Source organism: Schistocerca cancellata, chromosome 1 (assembly GCF_023864275.1).
Source record: "Schistocerca cancellata isolate TAMUIC-IGC-003103 chromosome 1, iqSchCanc2.1, whole genome shotgun sequence".
Lineage (NCBI taxonomy): Eukaryota > Metazoa > Arthropoda > Insecta > Orthoptera > Acrididae > Schistocerca > Schistocerca cancellata.
This window is the reverse complement of record NC_064626.1, coordinates 905,345,742-905,363,742: the sequence shown is the minus strand read 5'-3', so window position 1 is coordinate 905,363,742 and position 18,001 is coordinate 905,345,742. Positions and strand designations below refer to the sequence as shown.

At 43.5% G+C, this 18,001-nt stretch overlaps 1 protein-coding gene across 1 annotated transcript in view; it reads left to right on the top strand.

The window, feature by feature from the left end:
- Positions 1 to 18,001, top strand: part of LOC126190952 (uncharacterized) — a 349,144-nt gene that overhangs the window by 67,831 nt on the left and 263,312 nt on the right. The window lies entirely within an intron of this gene.

Sequence of the window (18,001 nt, the reverse complement as noted above, 5' to 3'; positions counted from 1 at the left end):
CAGATGTACAGTGCATTCTGTTTCGTGTGTCTACTCAACAATGAGATCTGGTCAAGTACCGACAGCTAATAGTGTTGCGAACAGCTGTCGATCATCTAAAGAGATCATTATTCCAAGTAACTTCTCATCTTCTATTAGATGTTTCTGTGCAATTTCGTGAAGGTAACAAGGCACTAATGGCAATAGTTACCAAATTGTAAGTTCATAAGGCTTTGGCAGTGGGGTCAATATCCATAACATTCTTCCGAAACTCTCAGATGAAACTGCGCAGGGCCGAAGCTCTATGGATGTTTGTCAATACAGCGCAAGTGCTCTACCAGCTGAGCTATCCGAGCACGACTCACGAGCCGCCCTCACAACTTTACTTATGTCAGTATCTCTGTCCTGTCTTCCAAGATACACAAATTCTTTTTGCCAGGAGTGCTAGTCCCTCTGGGTATGCAAGAGAACTTTCGTGAAATTTGAAAGGCACAACAGGTATTAGCGCAAGTAAAGCTGTGAGGGCGCGTGGTGAATCTTGCTTGGATAGTTCAGTCGGTAGAGTACGTTCCGGCGAAACGCAAATGTCCCTGGTTAGTGTTCCGACCCTGTACACTGCCGCCAGAAGTTCCAAATCAGTGTTCACCCCGTTCCAAAATGAAAATTCTTTTCTGGAACATTCTTCCGCCGCGCGGGATTAGCCGAGCGGTCTAGGGCGCTGCAGTCATGGACTGTGCGGCTGGTCCCGGCGGAGGTTAGTCCTCCCTTGTGTGTGTGTGTGTGTGTGTGTGTGTGTGTGTGTGTGTGTGTGTGTGTGTACGAGGTACTGGCAGAAGGGGATCGACAGGGGATCTCAAGTTGATTCCGTATGTCTAGATTTCCGGAAAACTTGTGACATCGTTCCTCACAAGCGACTTCTAATCAAGCTGCGGGCCTATGGGGGTATCGTCTCATTTGTGCGGCTGGATTCATGATTTCCTGTCAGGAAGGTCGCAGTTCGTAGTAATAGACGGCAAATCATAGAGTAAAACTGAAGTGATATCAGGTGTTCCCCAGGGAAGCGTCCTGGGACCTCTGCTGTTCCTGATCTATATAAATGACCTGGGTGAAAATCTGAGCAGTTCTCTTAGGTTGTTAGCAGATGATGCTGTAATTTACCGTGTAGTAAGGTCTTCCGAAGACCAGTATTAGTTGCAAAGCGATTGAGAAAAGATTGCTGTATGGTGTGGCAGGTTGCAGTTGACGCTAAATAACTAAAAGTGTGAGGTGATCCACATGAGTTCCAAAAGACATCCGTTGGAATTCGATTACTCGATAGATAGTACAATTCTCAAGGCTGTCAATTCAACTAAGTACCTGGGTGTTAAAATTACGAACAACTTCAGTTGGAAAGACCACATAGATAATATTGTGGGGAAGACGAGCCAAAGGTTGCGTTTCATTGGCAGGACACTTAGATGCAACAAGTCCACTAAAGAGACAGCTTACACTACACTCGTTCGTCCTCTGTTAGAATATTGCTGCGCGGTGTGGGATCCTTACCAGGTGGGATTGACGGAGGACTTCGAAAGGCTGCAAAAAAGGGCAGCTCGTTTTGTATTATCACGTAATAGGGGGGAGAGTGTGGCAGATATGATACGCGAGTTGGTATGGAAGTCATTAAAGCAAAGACGTTTTTCGTCGCGGCGAGATCTATTTACGAAATTTCAGTCACCAACTTTCTCTTCCAAATGCGAAAATATTTTGTTGAGCCCAACCTACATAGGTAGGAATGATCATCAAAATAAAATAAGAGAAATCAGAGCTCGAACAGAAAGGTTTAGGTGTTCGTGTTTCCCGCGCGCTGCTCGGGAGTGGAATGGTAGAGAGATAGTATGATTGTGGTTCAATGAACCCTCTGCCAAGCACTTAAATGTGAATTGCAGAGTAATCATGTAGATGTAGATGTGGAAGTAAATCTATGAGGACGGGGCGTGAGTCGTGCTTGGGTAGCTCAGATGGTAAAGCACTTGACCGCGACAAAGGTCCGGAGTTAGTCTCGGTCAGGCACAGAGTTTTAACCTGCCAGGAAGTTTCAAAGCTGGGGTGCTTAACAAATTTTCCTAGTAAGCAGGAGACTGGGTTCAAGTCCCAGTTGTGGCAAAAATTTTAATTCATTTATTCAGTTTCTGTCATTGTTGTAGATAAAATTGAGATATATTTCAAGGAAAATACAGTTACATCAGAAAGTAAGGGAATTGAAGAGGACTGTTGTTGTTGTGGTCTTCAGTCCTGAGACTGGTTTGATGCAGCTCTCCATGCTACTCTATCCTGTGCAAGCTTCTTCATCTCCCAGTATCTACTGCAACCTACATCCTTCTGAATCTGCTTAGTGTATTCATCTCTTGGTCTCCCTCTACGATTTTTACCCTCTACACTGCCCTCCAATGCTAAATTTGTGATCCCTTGATGCCTCAAAACATGTCCTACCAACCGATCCCTTCTTCTAGTCAAGTTGTGCCACAAACTTCTCTTCTCCCCAATCCTATTCAATACCTCCTCATTAGTTACGTGATCTACCCACCTTATCTTCAGCATTCTTCTGTAGCACCACATTTCGAAAGCTTCTATTCTCTTCTTGTCCAAACTAGTTATCGTCCATGTTTCACTTCCATACATGGCTACACTCCATACAAATACTTTCAGAAACGACTTCCTGACACTTAAATCTATACTCGATGTTAACAAATTCCTCTTCTTGAGAAACGCTTTCCTTGCCATTGCCAGTCTATATTTTATCTCCTCTCTACTTCGACCATCATCGGTTATTTTACTCCCTAAATAGCAAAACTCCTTTACTACTTTAAGTGTCTCATTTCCTAATCTAATTCCCTCAGCATCACCCGACTTAATTTGACTACATTCCATTATCCTCGTTTTGCTTTTGTTGATGTTCATCTTATATCCTCCTTTCAAGACACTGTCCATTCCGTTCAACTGCTCTTCCAAGTCCTTTGCTGTCTCTGACAGAATTACAATGTCATCGGCGAACCTCATAGTTTTTACTTCTTCTCCATGAATTTTAATACCTACTCCGAATTTTTCTTTTGTTTCCTTTACCGCTTGCTCAATATACAGATTGAATAACATCGGGGAGAGGCTACAACCCTGTCTTACTCCTTTCCCAACCACTGCTTCCCTTTCATGCCCCTCGACTCTTATAACTGCCATCTGGTTTCTGTACAAACTGTAAATAACCTTTCGCTCCCTGTATTTTACCCCTGCCACCTTCAGAATTTGAAAGAGAGTATTCCAGTTAACATTGTCAAAAGCTTTCTCTAAGTCTACAAATGCTAGAAACGTAGGTTTGCCTTTTCTTAATCTTTCTTCCAAGATAAGTCGTAAGGTCAGTATTGCCTCACGTGTTCCAACATTTCTACGGAATCCAAACTGATCTTCCCCAAGGTCGGCTTCTACCAGTTTTTCCATTCGTCTGTAAAGAATTCGCGTTAGTATTTTGCAGCTGTGACTTATTAAACTGATAGTTCGGTAATTTTCACATCTGTCAACACCTGCTTTCTTTGGGATTGGAATTATTATATTCTTCTTGAAGTCTGAGGGTATTTCGCCTGTCTCATACATAGTGCTCACCAGCTGGTAGAGTTTTGTCATGACTGGCTCTCCCGAGGCCATCAGTAGTTCAAATGGAATGTTGTCTACTCCCGGGGCCTTTTTTCGACTCAGGTCTTTCAGTGCTCTGTCAAACTCTTCACGCAGTATCTTATCTCCCATTTCGTCTTCATCTACATCCTCTTCCATTTCCATAATATTGTCCTCAAGTACATCGCCCTTGTATAAACCCTCTATATATTCCTTCCACCTTTCTTGAAGAGGACTAAGTGAAGCAAAAACTGCATTTTCGGAAACTCGAAATGTTTTGATCTTCTGGCTTTCAACAGTTACCCTGTTTCGTCATTGTGAAGCTTATGGGTGGAAATTGCAAGGAACGAGCTGGAAGTTGTATAGTAGCTGTCAGTGATTGTTACCCAGGCCAAAGCTCGGATCTCGGAATCTTTCTTCAGTCATGTGGGTACAGGGCATCTGCCGCTGATTCTGTAGCAACGGCATTTTAACCGCGTCTCGCCTAGTATGCAGTCCCTTACGATAGCTTTCTGAATTGAAGCAGTGCCTTAAAGTAAAGCAGGTTCGTCGTAAAGGTTTCCTGGTTATTGAGAGGTGGAATGCATCGGATAACTTGTCTCGCACGTCGAACATTGCTAGAAATGCGTGAATTCCGGCCGCCGATGCGTGCGGCGCTTCGGCGTGACGGGATCTGAGACCGTGGACGGCGAGACGACTTGCAACGCGGTGACAGTAGTTGGTGAAGAGAGTCTGCAGAGCGGCTGGAGACGTGAGACCGTTAGCGGTGCAATTGTAGCGCGAATTGCGCGGCGGCGGCGTGGGCACGTGTGGGCCGCGCCGGCCGGTGGCGACAGGGGCCGGAAGCCCGTGCGGCGGCGGCGGCGGCGGCGTCGCGTGCGCCGGCGTCCCGCGGCCGCAGATTACCGTAATGGGCGCTCAGCGGCTGTTCGCCGCAGATTGCCCGTAATGGGCCGGCGGGGCCTTCGCCAGCACCGGCAGCACAACCGGGCCGGCGGTGGAGGCGTCGGCGCCCGCCGCATCTGCTCTTACCTCTCTCTGAACCAGTACTTAAGCAGGCCTGAGCAGCTTTCAGAACTCAGCTCGATCAGTTCGTCTGTGAGACCCAGAGCGCCGTAGTCAAAGGTGTCAGAGTGGAAACCTTGTTCCTCGACTTCAGGAAGCCTTTGGATATTTTACTGAGCAACCAGTTTCGGCTATATATTACGGTATTTTTAGGCCTCTTGATGGACGTACCGGAAGACTCCCACCTTTGGTCCAGTCAAAATATGGGCGAGCTTTCAATGACTGGTATCTGCAGACTTTAGAGACAGCGATCACTTCGAAAATGACCTTCCTGGGTCGGCAGGTTATGTTTGAAGTGATCGCTGTTTCAAAAACGTATGGATACCAGTCATTGGTTCAAATGGCTCTGAGCACTATGGGACTTGACTGCTGAGGTCATCAGTGCCCTAGAACTTAGAACTACTTAAACCTGACTAACCTAAGGACATCACACACATCCATGCCCGAGGCAGGATTCGAACCTGCGACCATAGCGGTCGTGCGGTTCCAGACTGTGGCGCCTAGAACCGCTCGTCCACTCAGGCCGGCGACACCAGCCATTGATTGGTGGTTCCTGGTTTGAATGGACCAGAGGTGGGATTCTTCCTACACGTCAGTCAGGTGGCCTTGAAGATAGCGTAATGTACCGCCGAAACTGGTTGCTCAGTAAGATAACAATTTGGAAATTTAAACGGGTGGAAAGCGTTTAGATTTGACATTATGTACTGAAAAGTCGAATCCCGCAACCGTCTGTAAAAAGCTGTACATACAGAGTATCTGTCATTTTGTTACATAGGAGCTTCAGAAAATAAGTTATACGTATCTCCGTGAGGAAAAATCGGGCTTCCATCGTCGTGGAATTGAGTACTTATGGAACTTTCCGACCGTTGTTTACACAGACTTGGTAGCTATGTTGAAAAACAGTGTGTTGTATTACCACTTCATAGTGCTACACTGGTCTTTTAAAGCCCCCTCGTGTATCTGAAAATAGCCTACACTTTGGGGTGTTCGTAGAACATTTAGAGTAGATTTTCATGTTAGTTTAGGTGTAGTAGGGTATTTCTGCTCTGTAGTGTATCCGAGAGATGGTCATAAAGTTTCATCGCTTCAAAAAAGTCACTTAATTTTTTGTTTGCAGGTGCATGTCTCCAGTCACAGTAAACATAGAAATACTCGCTCCAGAGCACCGTAGCAAGCCGTTAGATGAGGGGAAACAACACTGAAAAAGTAGGGTGAGAAAGGTCTAGGAAAGTTAACGGGATTTGCCTGACACAGCCGCCATATTTCCTCTACTACCGAAAAAGAATTTCTCAACACTCCGTTTCATCAGCTGGCTGTGCCCTTTTTATTCTGGCTACTCCAGCGGCGTGCTAGAAAACTGTGACGTGAAGTTTTACGTGTGCGCCAGGAATACAGCAACGTATTCGATAAGGAACTTAATTGAGACTTTTTTCCCGAGGTTACAGATGAACTTCCATTACCTCTCGTCGGTGGCATAAATAACCAGAAGTCTCATGTTAACAAGCTTTTGCCGAGCAAGCAACTTTTTCTTGGGAGAATATTAAGCAGAAACTGTGGCTCATTGTGCTGCTAGTTACTAGACGAGACTGAGTCGTGTAGCATGGGACAGCCACGTCACACTGGTGACGTTGCGAACTGTTCCCCGACACTCCTTGCACAGAACACACAACGCACCCGCCTTCTTGATTGCACAAAATTGTTGAACAGGAGCTAAGTGACATTATCAACATGTGAATGCAAGCAACTTGGAGGATTGAGGTTTAGGCCTCCGCGAATGTGGTTTGTAGCTTCTTGAAGACGGCAGTCCATATAAGACGTTATGATACTACACTGATGGGTCTATGGAAGTAATTAATCGGAATTGGGAAAGTCGTATATGCAGCATTGGAGTAGGCGCGTAATCAGCGTGCAGTGGTCGGATGTGGGGCTGACTATAAAGTTTTACGACGCTGGAGTGCTACTACCAGCATACCACGGACCGACTCGTCCGTTATGGTGTTGGCACTGTACCGTGAGCTATGTGTAAGTTTGGTTACCAAGAAATAACTGTACATAGACAGCAAGCGTGAGACTGTTAAACCTGTAATGGATGAATTCGTTGCTAACAAATAGTCTATAGTGGAAATCCTGACTGTAATTCCGTCAACACTGATGATGGCGTTCGTGATAGTCCATTGGTAGGTAGGTCCTTTTGCAAAGTCGTATGGATTTAACGCCCACTGTTGGCCTTTTATTCATCATGTATCGGTACTGCCTGCTCAGAACTGGATAAACACTCAATAGTGACAGACGCTAGTCCACGTGTTACACGGAATTCTCAGGCGCACGGAGGAGGTAGCAAGTTCAGCTCCTCTTCTCTATCCTGTCCAGCGCGTTCCCCTTGACAATGTCACTGAACAGGCCAGGCGTTGGTGGGGCGTTCCACTGATCGATAATTTGTTCCTAGGTATCGTGCAGTAACCAGTGCAGCTACAGCCTGTACGCCAATAGAATATGCATAGAATATGCATTTTACCGTGTATACTCCTATCATGTTTTATCGATAGCACAACCTGCATGGACGTGGAGCAAATAGGAAACATTTATATAGATAACTATGTTTATTCAGTCTTTCCACTGGTTTGATGCTACAGTTTCCTCTCTCATGCAACCGCATCATCTGAGTAGCACTTAAACAGCGTCCTTCATTATTTGTTGGGTATATTTGTCTTCCTGTGCAGATTTCGCCTTCTACGTTTTCTTCTAGTACTGTGGAAGTTATTCTCTAATGTTTTAACACACGTCCTGTCACGATATTCTTTCTTCTAGTTAGTATCTCCTTATATTCCCTTCTTCGCCAATTTGTGGAGAACATCCTCATTTCTTACCTTATCGGTCCACTTAACTTTCAGAATTATTCTGTAACGCAATGTCTTACAGGCTTCGATTCTTTTCCTTCCGGTTTTCTCACAGTAAATGACGCACTCCCGTATACTGCCGTACTCCAGAGAAACATTCTCAGAAATTTCTCCCTCAAATTCGACTGTGTTACATACTACTAGACTTCATCTAGAGCGGACTGCCCTCTCTTCTTACCCTAAGTATCCTGCTGATGCATACTACGACACGCTTTTTTCTATCACGAAGGTAACAGAACTCCCTTACTTTCTTCTACTAAGCGGTCTCCAAATTTGATAAGTTTTAATAACCGCATTTCTGCTACTCTTCAGTGCTTCTGTATTCCTTTGTTTACTCGTAATCCATGTTCTGTGCTCAGCCGGTTTCATTCCATTCTACAGGTCTTCATTTATGATAGCCTTCCACTCCAAATTTTGATCCAACCTTCGTTTGGTTTCCGTCACCGCTTCCTCGATGTACAAATTAAAGCATGAATATATTCTCATGCGAATACTAAGTTAGGCGTGTGATCGCGTTGGAACACTTAACGATTTGTGTTCATACCATGGAGCGTCAAAAAGTAAAAGTTACACATCATTAAGGCAGGAAAAGTAACTTTTATTAAATGCTGCTCTAGACTTCAGACACAGATACATGTGACACGGTTTTTCAATACAATCACCAATTGTCTAGACAAAAATCTGAAAGTTTTATCAATCGTCGAATTTATCGATCCATCCCTTACCAATGGAATTATTAGACAATTGCTGTGTGAACGTAGTCAGAAAATCTGCTGTTGCTACAAATCATTGCCTGGACATTGTGTGGTCGATGTCCTTCCTTCCCGATCAGCATCAGCCACGACCGCGAAGCCTTGGTCAAATTGTTTGGCACCATTTCACTAGGGTTGCACGCTGTGTTGCATTTGCTCCATATACCGTCAAAATTTCACGTTGAATCTGTGGGAAATTAGGACTTTTGCCCACAAGAATCGTACTATCACGTCTACTTGAACATTGGAGTACATTTCCAGTTGCCGCTCCAATTGACTTCCACGCTGTGAAGCACTTGTTAACAGTACCACAGCAGTACTGTGTTGGGAAGAAACGCAGAATATGTACTCCATTCTGACAGTGCACCAATCGGTGCTGCGCAATAATTTTAGCGTGGGACGACATGGGTCACTTACATTTTGAAGTCTTCTCTTGCTGAACGGGGGACGACCATCAGAGCACAGTGCATTATGCTGTAGTTTGCATTTCATGAGATTAAGCTTCCTACTAATGCGAACTGTTCTAGAGAAAGGCACTGTATAAAAGATGGTACCCAGGATCCGAGCTGGGGGGGGGGGGGGGTGGGGGTGGGGGTGGAGAGCTCATGTTAGTTTGGCGGTGAATGATAAAATAGTTTTAGATTTCACGGCAAATAATCATTGGTACACTTGTAACCGGTAAATGTCCATTACATGCTCAGGCTTATTTCTGACTGATGATAAATTACTTCTGTCAGCGAGGGGCGAGGGGCTGTAGTTTCTTGTGGAGAGATTTTGGAATGACCCGATCTATTTACATGTGTAAGTAACACTCACAGACTGGAGTGTAGAGCATAATTTGGATACGTTTAATCAATTTATCTGTACAATTGCCCATATTTATACTGGTAGTAACTGACTAATTTGTGTGTAAGACATTGTTTCAAAATTGTCACTCTTCAGTATATTAGAAGTACTAAACTGTGTTTCGAAGACTAAATCCAAAATAATGAAATTAAAAATTTTCTAAAATTCCCAGTGATTCAGTGTATTTTTTGTTCAGGTATTCAACTAAAATTCACGAATGTGGCCTATTATTTAATCGTCTGGTAACTAAATTTTATCAGCTTTAACAGAAACAAAATAATTCAAATATTCTCAAACGGGTAAGTGGAGACATTTACTCTGTGTGGACCCGTTGGCCTCGCTGATGAGGGACTTCCAATAAGTGATGCAACGCAAATGCGGAATTTTTTGTGGGGCATCGTGGAATATTCCCTCTTCAGCCTTTGTGGTTTCATGACGTTTCGATAGCTGCCTTCAGAATGCCGTCTTTAAGAGAGGTGCGTTTCATCCAGAGAGCTTCATTGAGTTTATTTTGGTGAAAAACAAAGGATCACAGATATCCATACGAGCTTGAGGAACATCTATGGAGACCTGGCAGTGAACAAAAGCACGGTGAGTCGTTGGGCGACGCGCCTGTCGTCATGGCATCAAGGTCGCGCAGACCTGTCCAATCTCCCACGTGCCGGCCCGCTGCTGACTCCTGCAGTACTGGAACGTGTGGACAATCTCATTCGAGGTGGTTGAGATATATAATCATTTTCACTTAGCTGCACGACTTGACTTCTGTTGGTTGTGCTGACATACTCACGCACGAGTTCGGATACTCCTCAAGGTGTGTGCCCGCTCGGTTCCTCTCCGCCTAACAGAAGACCGTAAGGAGCAACGCAGAACCACGTTTGAAGAATTACTTGCGCTTTACGAGGCTGATCGTGACAATTTTTTGTCGAACATTGTCAAAGCCATGATACGTGGATTCATCATTTCGGATTGGAAATAAAACGCAATCCATGCACTGGCGCCACACCACACCTCCTCCGAAGAAAACGTTCAAAGCCGCACTCTCAGCCGGTAAAATCAAGGTGAAGGTCTTCTGGGAGTCTGAAGGCGTTATTCTGTTTGATGTCCTCCAGCATGGTGCAACGATAAACTCTGAAGTGCATTGTGCTACCTTCAGGTAATTGAAGAAGCTGCCCCAACGTATTCGTCGCCACTAAAATGCGAACGGTCTTCTCCATGACAACGCAAGGCTCACCAAACTTCACTGGACTTTTCCTCATGCAGCCTACAGCCTAGATCTCGCACCTTAAGACTTCCATCTCTTTGGTCCAATGTAGGATGCACACCGCGGGCAGCAATACGTGGATGATGGAGAGGCTATTGATTCAGAAAGAAGTTGGCTCCGACGTCGACCAGTAGACTGGTACCATGCGGGCCTACCGGGCCTCCCAGTAAGGTGATGTAAGGACGTCGCATTGGATGGAGATTGTAGAAAAATAGGGTTTTTTAGGCAAAAGAGTGGGTATAATGGAATCCTGAATAAAACTAGCCTGCTTTTAGGAAAAAAAGTATTGTATTACTTATTGGACGCGCCTTATAAATATTGAATTGAAAAATACCCAAAATAAAGCAACAAAGATACGTGGAGTTATACAGCACGTATATACATTCTAGCTGTGGAATTTACGGTTAGATTAAAACAGTGTGCCGACTCAGGACTCTAACTTTTGCGGGGAATTGCTCCATCGACTGAGCCGTCCAAGCAGAAGTCACGACCTGCCTTCGCAGCTCACCTACCTCCCAAATTTCCAGCGCGCAGTTTTAATCTGCCAAGGAATTTTCAAATCCGCTCGCACTTTGATAAAGAGTAGAAATTCACTGTGAAATTCCAGACGTGTAAGAAGCAAATGTGAGTGAATAGGGCAACCAGTTTGCCTCCCTGACGAAGTCTGATATTTATCTACTGACAAGAGCACAAAAATGTAGTCTCTTAACACTGTAAATGTTCCCACCTCTCGAAGGCTGAACAGGCCCCGAGTCCCACGTGAGACACTTAGCAGGCAGCCGAGCGTGCTGAGAAGTATTCCCACAGACCACCACGCAAAAGAGTAGGAAATGGAGACGGTTTATGTACATAATGAGTAGATACGAGACGAACAATACTATTTGAGAGTATGACCCTGCTCCCCGCCGGTTCCCCAGCACTTGATTTTTGTGCCCATATTAATGGACAGTAGCCCAGGTAAGTAAGTTGCCCCCCGCAGACGAACAAAGCTTTTTATGATCGAAGAGCTCTATATACGAGGGCTGCCGAGGAAGTAACGCACCGCATTTTTTCTTCACCAATTCGTTATCTAACATAACGAGAATTAAACACACGAAAGGAAGGTGTTTTATCTACACATTCTAATGGTTCAAAAGGCTCTGAGCACTATGGGACTTAACTACTGAGGTCAACAGTCCCCTAGAACTTAGAACTACTTAAACCTAACTAACCTAAGGACATCACACACATCCATGCCCGAGGCAGGATTCGAACCTGCGACCGTAGCGGTCACGCGGTTCCAAACTGACGCGCTTAGAACCGCACGGCCACACCGGCCGGCTACACATTCTATTTTTCCGCGTAATGTCCATCCCGTTCTATGGCCCTCCTTCAGCACGAAGCAAGGGCATGTTTGTTGATGGTGTTGAGACAGCAACCAACCACAAATTTAAGTTCCTTTATTCAAAAGGTACCGTGACCGGTTTCGAATCATTTCAGTTCGTCAGATGGCTTTCATGCTTTCATTAGAACATATTGTGTTTTCTATTGTTTAGTTGTCCTAAAATATAAATAATAAATAATTATAAGCACGACACACAGATGGTTGCGTTCCAGATTTGCATTGGGATGTGACTTACGTGAAATGTTGGTCTGGAGTATTTGTTTTCATAGTTTTCGTCCAACAAATGATCGTAGTTTTCGCCACATTCTTATCGTTGCATTCATAAATTTGTATCATTGAGCACTTCAGGTTCGTGCTGAATACATTTAAACCACATTCTTATCGTTGCACACGTAGATTTGTATCATTGAGCATGCTATGATATGATATAACGTCTTCGACACTTATATGTTTGTAAACACTTTGTATCTATCAAAACATGCTATGCATGTTAGAAAACTATTCTGTGACATATTTAAAGTGGTCACTGATACAAATTTACGTGTGAAACGATAAGAATGTAGTGGAAATGTATTCAGTGATAAATTCTAAAGTGCGCAATGATACAAATTTGTGTGTGCAGCGATAAGAATGTGGCGAAAACTACGAACATTGTTTTCATAGGGGTCATCCAACAAATAAATACTCCAGACCGACATTTCACTTAAGTCACATCCCAATGTAAATCTGTAACGCAACCATCTGTGTGGTGTGCTTATAATAATGTATTACTTATATTTTAGGACAACTAAACAATAAAAAACGCACCACATGTTCTAATGAAAGCATGAAACCCGTCTGACGATGAATTGTAATGATTCGAAACCGGTAATGGTACCCTTTGAATAAAGGAACTTGCAAGGGCGTGTATGCCCTGTCAGAACCAATCCTTGTCCTGGTGGCGGAGCCAGTGCTTTACTGTGTGAACTTCTTTTGCTGACTGACAGATGCGGCGCCAAATGCCGAGTCGTAATGTTTCTGTCGTCGCGAATGACATCCGCTCACTGCAACATGTCAGGTGTGACAGCCGTGGATGGTCTCCCCGAACGATGCAAATCGTGGAGCTCCGCCGAACCGCCGTATGATAACCTCACCCCTCCGTGCCCAGCGTCTAACTGTACGTCTGCCTACAGCAGATGCACCATAGACTTTGCAAAAGCGTTTATGAATGTTCCCCGCAAACTTTCTGTGCAGTGTGAAATTCAATGACTGCACGTTGCTTGTAACGTATATCACCTACAGACGCCAATTTGAAACTGTCCTGTATCTATGCTGTGTGTCAGAAGTGACGGGAAATTGGCAATCTCACTCAGGAGACTTCAAATAATACACACGTAACGTTTCGCATTCGTCACATTGTTTTCGGAAGAGAAAAAAGTGCGGGGCATTACTTTGTGGGCAACGCTCGTAAAATATTGAACTTGGGTAAGACATTCCTGAAACTGTTCCACATCCGCAGCAGCGTAGTTGTTGAAATTGAATTTTGGGCCATCCCGAAAAGGGAGAAGAATCTGTAAGCTTCTGAACTGCTGTGCTCGAGAACGATGTCGGTAACTAAGTACCAAGTAAGGTACGACATGCAGCGCTCTAAGTAACAGAAAAATAATAAAAAGTCCATTATAGGAATTACGCTCAAGAAATGATATGTTAATATGTTAATAATAAGATATTTAGGATGGTTATCTTGTTCTGGAAGGAGAAGGTAAGAGGAAAACTGTAAGATAACACAAACATTAGCGGACGATGCTGTACCGAAACCATCAGGTGGTGGCGATGGCGACGACGTTGTTCACCATCAGGTTTTAATTAGGAAATTATACTGTTGCGTGTATCATATTGGTATACGCTGTCTATTTTGAGATTTTAATTTCGTGATTGTTTGTTTGGAGAATAAAAGTAGTGGAACATAACACAGTCAGACCTGTGGGAAACGGTTTTCAAGTGAACAGTAGGAAAAAACTGTAACTGTCTAGTGTTCCATTCCTACTGAGACGGCGGGCATTCCCGAAGAGAATGGCGTACGCGAAGTATCGCTTAAACCACTGAGAGCTGTGTACCCAGGCAATCTAAAACAATGTTTCCTGTAGTTACGCTGTATAATACTTTTATTTCCAAATAGGGAAAGTCCAAGGACTCATTAATGTGAGAAACGACATTAGATATTTAACTGAAGGACAGACAGGTACTACCTCGGGAAGTATATATAAAAATATTTTACTCTTATAAAATGAAACATCTTCCTCAACAATCTGTCTATATCCGATATATGTTTCACCATTTATATTAAGGCATCTTCAGTGCATCTGGTCTGGTATAATAGTTTTTTTACATGCGATACTTCGAGTTTAGAAAGTAGCTCGACACAATTTTTGCATGAATCAATTATTACTTTTTTCCATGCCGAAATCTGTTTTTCTTTTATCTGGCCTTAGGTTACAGGTTAGTGAATATCGGCACATTTCCATGTCTAAATCTATTTATTTTGTAGCTCTAATAATTTTGTCAACCAAATGCTGCCAAAAATCGCCACTGATATGTCAAAAAGCAGTTTCTTGTTAAGAGAACTGTTATGTCCATAGTAACACTGTTTGCTGTTCCCTAATCTCTGAGAATCGAATGTAAAATTCAATATACCGGATTACAGACATTGAAGATCCCTTTATATATATATATATATATATATATATATAAGGCGAAACGCCTGTAAACATAAACATATGTTACTGCAAGAAAAGGAGTTTGTTTAAAAAATATTTAGATTTTCTGCGGAAAGTGGCCACCCCCAACAAACTTTTTGTATGTTTATTCATTTTTAACAGAAGAGTAATTGAGCAACCAACCATCTTTACTGGCTTCAGAGATAAAATACGGAGAAGATGGCGTAATGAAAGACTTGTCGATGTCATTAAAACGTGGGAACTATATGGATGCATGTAATGAAGCCTGTAATGCATAGAAAATTGGGGAAATGCCCTTTATCCAGAAATATCCAATATCCGTCGGAAGGCCACCGTCACCGGAGGTGTTACCAGCCGTGGCCGTATTCATCTCTCACTACCTCTACTTAAAGCCATGCTGCAAAATGTCAAGCATCTATTAAATGTAATTTTAACTATCGTTCACAAAATTAGATTTAGCTTTACCATTACGCTGTCTTACATACCGCCTGTTTAATTATCTTAGTGATAATACATCAACGAGCAGCAACAAGGAGAACGAGATTTCAATTAATTCTAAGGGGAGACGGAAGAGTTTAACTAGCAGTTAGTTATACTTGAAAGTGAATGGCAGAATTCCTTGAGAAGCGCTTGAATCTAATTCTCAGAAAACTGTTCAACTACTAGGTGGTAAACGTCAAACATACCTTGTAACTCGTTGCTACTGGCAAGTATTTATAGGTGGAAAAGATGATTGGTGACAATCTTATTGGTTGTAAATGAGTGTACTGTATTTGGTATGACGTCTACGAAATTCGAGGTATTAAAAAAATAAATTTTTAATTTAAATGAAACAACAAGTTTACTATTACCAATCATTGTTTATTTCTCCACAAAGCGGTTCAGAGGTTTAAACCTTCCTTATCAGGTGGATTTACATTTGTTAACATGACGTGTGTGTGTGTGTATGCTGTTTTACCATTTATTGGAAGAGCTTACGGCACAGTCCAGTGGAGAAACAAAATACTATGTTGACATCGTTGTAGGTTTTTTGACAAAAACTAAAAGTATATCTAACGCTAAAAATAAAATAAGTCCCTCCAGTAGTCCCAGGTTCCTTTCAATGTCATAAAACATGACATGTATATGAAATAGAGATCAAAATAAACATCATTTACGCTGTTTTTATTGCTCATGAAAAAACACACATTGCATATTGTACCATCATAAAGTGAGACCTTCAGAGGTGGTGATCCAGATTGCTGTACACACTGGTGCCTCTAATAGCCAGTAGCACGTCCTCTTGCATTGATGCATGCCTGTATTAGTCTTGACATACTATCAAAAAGTTCATCAAGGCATCGTTGGTCCAGATTGTCCGACTCCTCAACGGCGATTCGGCGTAGATCCCTCAGAGTGGTTGGTCTGTCACGTCGTCCATAAACAGCCCTTTTCAATCTATCCCAAACATGTTCGACAGGATTCATTCCTTGAGAACATGCTGGCCACTCTAGTCGAGCGATGTCATTATCCAGAAGGAAGTCATTCACAAGATGCTCACGATAGGGGCGCGAATTGTCGTCCATGAAGACGACTGCCTCGCCAAAATGCTGCCGATATGGTTGCACGATCGGTCGGAGGATGGCATTAAAGTATCGTACAGCCGTTACGGCGCCTTCCATGACCACCAGCGGCGTACGTCGGCCCCACATAAGGCCACCGCAAAACAGCAGGGAACCTCCACCTTGCTGCATTCGCTGTATAGTGTGTGTAAGGCGTTCAGCCTGACGGGGTCACCCCCAAACATGTCTCCGACGATTGTCTGGTTGAAGGCATATGGGACACTCGTCGGTATAGAGAACATAATTTTTATTTATTTTATTTATTGCCAAATTATAAACCTGTTACCTAATGTTTAAAACAGGTCGTACATCTTATAATTTTCATTTTTCATCTTTTTGCTGTTTTCTTTTGTTTTATCTACAACATTTACAAAGAATAATACTTTCCAAAATAACAATAATTTAAGGTTGAAATATGAATATTTTTTTAAGAAGAGTATAAAACGATGATAGGATAGAGGAGAGATTTGTTAGACACACACACACACACACACACACACACACACACACACACACACACACATACACCAGCGCGCGCGCGCTGTTATTAGTAAAGAAATACTATTGCTTATCCTATTTATTACTAATCCTATGTATTAACTATTAACTACTTTAAGTGTCCATCCATGTACAGCATTTGGTGACTCCTTGGCTAGATCGTCAGCACCTTATGCTTACTTACTGTCACATCTCAGCTTCCTCCTCTTGTTCCTCTTAATTTTCGCCGGCCGGTGTGGCCAAGCGGTTAAAGGCGCTACAGTCTGTAACCGCGTGACCGCTACGGTCGCAGGTTCGAATCCTGCCTCGGGCATGGATGTGTGTGATGTCCTTAGGTTAGTTAGGTTTAAGTAGTTCTAAGTTCTAGGGGACTGATGACCTTAGAAGTTAAGTCCCATAGTGCTCAGAGCCATTTGAACCATCTTAATTTTCACTATTTTCGCTGTCACTGTGGGTATAGTTGTCCACCCTCTGGAGATTGTTGTTACGTTGCACATAGGCATGTCTTATGTCGTGTCCGCATGTACTCTTCATGTGTTGTTTTTGAAATACTGTTTGTCAGTGCGTTTAATTGTGCCCATTGTTCTTCGTCTTTCATTGCTGTGTGTGTATATATATCTATGTCTGTATCTATGCAGTCTACGTGTAGTGTATATCTATTGTTCGCGTATTGCCCGCAGAAAAAGACAGTGTGTTCTGAGAAACCTTCTTCCCTGCATGTGCATGTAGGTGTCTGCCTCAGACTCACGCGGTTTAAGTGCGTAGGATAAGGTCCGTGTCCGGTTAAGAGATGTACCATACCTCGGCTGGGATCGATATGTCTCATTTTCAACCGCTCCCTTATGTCAAGGAGGGAATCGTGCAGTCTACGTCCCTTATAGAGAACATAATGCCGATCCTGAGCAGTCCATTCAGCATGTTGCATGGTCTCGTGGTTGCAAAGATGGACCTCGCCATGGACGTCGGGAGTGAAGCTGCGAATCATGAAGCCTATTGCGCACAGTTTGAGTCGTAACACGACGTCCTGTGGCTGCACGAAAAGCATTATTCAACATGGTGGCGTTGCTGTGAGGGTTCCTCAGAGCCATAATCCGTAGGTAGCGGTCATCCACGGCAGTAGTAGCCCTTGGGCGGCCTGAGCGAGGCAGTTCGTGTCTCTCTGTATCTGCTCCATCTCCAAACAACATCGCTTTGGTTCACTCAGAGACGCCTGGACACTTCCCTTGTTGAGAGCACTTCCTAGCGCAAAGTAATAAAGCGGACGCGATAGTACCGCCGTATTGTCAGTGTAGGCACCGTTGAACTATAGACAACACGAGCCGTGTACCTGCTTCCTGGTGGAATGACTGGAACTGATCGGCT